The following is a 3,793-nucleotide window of genomic DNA, read 5'->3' as shown; positions in this document are numbered from 1 at the left end:
ATACTCCTATAGTATTTTATGTGGAATGTTTTTGGTAAGTTTTTAGGCTTGCTGCAACACCATAGTCACTCCCAAGCACATGTTGGTCATGTCTCGAATGAATATAGTTGATCAGGCTATATTGACCCGAGACATGATTACATAACTGCCCAGGTTTAACCACAGTGTCCAACATCCAAATACTTTTGTTTTGTTCTATTTACGACACGGATTCTGATACTCGGGTATACTTATATACTTTTATAAAAATACTTGTATTTTTGAAAGTATACTTTTAGTTTAGAGTACTTATGCCCCTTAATATTTATAGTTGTATACCATGTAAGGTTCGGTATACTTAGTTTGCTATAAACTAGGGCTCTGATACCAATCTGTCACACCCCGAAACCGTGATGGCGGAAACGTTCCGGGGTGGAGGACGTCATGCGTAGTATCACAACATATGTATAGCAAGCATAGTAAACACAACCAAACATTGAATACAAATATGAAAAATGTTTACATCATTTTGAAACTTGTTTTAAATACATCAAAAGTATGTATAATATAGAAAACATGACTCTTATTGCTCCGGCTTCACCGAATTCCTGGAAGTACCTGTCTACTAATTCCCTGAGAATACAAGCAGTTTTGAAAGAATATCAACATAAAGCTGGTGAGTTCATAAGCATTTAGTTTTAGTGAGAAAATGTTCTTTGAATCCATTTGAAAAGTTCTCTTCAAGAAAATCCTGTATTTTCTTATGAAAAGCGGTCTTGAAAGAGTGTCTATTAGTAGAAAATAAACCATCAGTTTTAGAAAACATGTTTTCCGTCCTAGAGGTAGAGATGCCAGTTTAGAAGTCCTTGATTTCTATCAGCATATATAAAAGTAGTTTTATTACTTAAAATAAAACAAGTGAAGAATAGAGTCCGTAAACAAAGTTAGTTTATACTTATTTGCGAGTCGTATAACCATACTTGATATGACCGAGAGACCTTTATAACGTTCTTCAGGCGTTAAGCTAAATGACATTTGTGGTGGGTTTTGAGCATTCTAACACTCCTATGGTGTACATGCAACCCTATAAACCTTGGATCTATGTTTTCTCTATTATACATGCAAATATTAACTATTCCAAGGTTTCATCCTAACTAGCATATTATGAAGCACCTATACTACAAAGTTCTAGTTAGATGACATACCTTTTGATGTAGCTTGATGTCTTCAAGCTTTAAGAGCTTAGCCCCAATAGTGTGGAAGCCTCAAATGGAATCACAAATCACCAAAACACCTTGGAAGAACTTGAGAGAATATGTATGCACACTAAAATCGGCCCACTCTTATTTTCACACACTTGTTCCAATTTTGTGAGCCAAGGACCCCTTTATATATTATGGAGGATTAGGGTTACATCCATGTAAACCCTAATACCCATGACCTTTCATTTACATAGGATCCATGGGTTAAAAGCTCCATGGACTATGCATGAAAGCTTAGCCCAACCTAAATGAACTTGGCCCATTCCATATATATAAGAGTCCATATTTAATTAGTTCTTTCTGATCACTTAATTCATTCTAAATTAATTCTTGATCAATACTAATTAAATAATATGATTCCATATTAATATATTAGAACTTATAATATATTAATATAAATCATAAATATACTATTCTCAAAAGACTATCCATATAAATTGTGCCGGTGAAGTGCAACCCAAATGGACCATGTCGGGTCGGGTCAAGTACATACCAAATATAGTTATGGACTTAGACATTAATCCAACAGTCTCCCACTTGGATAAGTCTAAAACTATTATTGAGTATGACTTCAAAACCTAACTGGCAATCGTAGCTCTTAAAGCCGCTGTCGAACTCTAACCTTGTCAATGACTTGTCCATTAGATAAGGGATCATATATTCCTCCATTCTAGATATCATATGGACTGAGACATGGATTATAATCACTCTCTATGTCCATTTGTTGTTTCCCGATTTTCGATTTATGATGACTGACTGATTGAACAAATCAAATCAGTCCTGGCTTGGCCAAGTACTCACATGTGTCATCGCTAAATCATCGAGGGGCCCACAGATATCGCTTTTATCCCGAAGGTAAAAGGAATGGATAAACTTCGACTCATATGGCTTGTTCTACTACTTGTTGAATCATACACAAAGGCACGTTTTATAACATCGAGTTACCAAATGCGTTTTCGTGCAATCAATGTATAACCAACTCATAGTAACAACTCATATCTCTAGTTTTGAAGAATATAAGATATTATCGTCTCATGATCACTCGTGATAAAATCCATGAAGTGATTCAAATGAGCGCGGGTTGAATCCAATACTCAGAACTTATGAGCACTCATGAGTGTTGTAGCACCACTTTGTCCACCAACTTGAACCTCTACAAACCAACCCATGACAGTCTTGATTCATATCTACTTCCAACATATGACCGACTGTGGATGGTTTGAATAACTTAATCATTCAGGAAGAGCGACTTAGTTATTCTGGAAGTCAAAACATGCAAAGTGAAACACAAGAATAAATGAATCAAATATGGTATCAAACCCTATGAATATAAATAAACACTTTTATTTATCACCATACTGATTACTCATTATTCATTGTTTCGGTTTTATCAACTTTATACTTGAATTAAAAACACTAGTTGTCCCATGCTCCAAGCATGTACACTATGTTTTTCTTAAACAATAGCTTTGCCATACACCAAGTATGCACTCTATGTTTGTCTATGATCCTTACTTTGTGAAATAAACCAATTGAACATAATTTTAATGATTCTAATTTCACACTCCCAAATCCTTATCGAAAAATGTGAGAATTTCAAATTCCTATCATTTATCGAAATCTGTTTAGATTTTAAACTTATATGCACTGACCCTCCTGTAATGAATATGTACAAAGTCACAAAGACTTGTCAACAGTCATTATAAGGTATTCCAATGGAGATCAACTCCATGGAAACTAAGTCTCATATTCAAAGTACATTGCTTTGGACATGCTTCTTGCATTAAGTTTTCTAATCTTACACAGATAACTTCCACCTATGGAGACAACTCCATATTCTCATTTTGACTATCACTTCTGAATAAGAGATGCCTCTTTTCAGAATATGTCAATATGGTCCTTCCAAAATTAGCACTATACTTCCAACTGTCCCAGAGCAACCAATCTTTGGGAAACCTCAGATTGTCCTCGACAATTGCTTAATCATTTTAGTCATATCCAATTCTAGACCTTTTCCCTTCTTAATGCCTCTGGGCATTTGGAAAAATTTAGAAATGACAAATATTATAGCACATGCAATCGATCCTGTACCCAAAGCAAATGGTACACGATTCATGATGGCTCACATAAAGACATGATTCTAGACCAGTCTTTTGCTACAATATTTTTATTTGCCATGTTTTCAAAATTTGACTATGAAGAGGGATGTCGTAATCATAATCGAATTTTGAGAACGCAATATATAGAATTTCCTTAAGTTGAACCAATCCAACATGAAATTTATATATATATATATATTCTTGACTAAAGATTATTAAGGTCTCAATCTAAGACTTTAGAACTGAAATGAAGTATATCCTCTCCCTTAATTATAGCAAAACAACTTTTTCAATCCCTGCAGCCTCACGAATTGAAACTTTTGTTTTCTATAATTAACATTGCTAACTTGCAACACTAACAATAATTATCATGCTCCCACTAACATGATGATTATTAGCATAACACTTATGCTCCCACTAGCTTTGGCATGTACTCAGAAATCAGCTGGACTT

Source organism: Lactuca virosa, chromosome 8 (assembly GCF_052849685.1).
Source record: "Lactuca virosa cultivar CGN04683 chromosome 8, Lactuca_virosa_CGN04683_v6, whole genome shotgun sequence".
Lineage (NCBI taxonomy): Eukaryota > Viridiplantae > Streptophyta > Magnoliopsida > Asterales > Asteraceae > Lactuca > Lactuca virosa.
The sequence above is the reverse complement of the archived record's forward strand: the minus strand, read 5'-3'. Positions refer to the sequence as shown.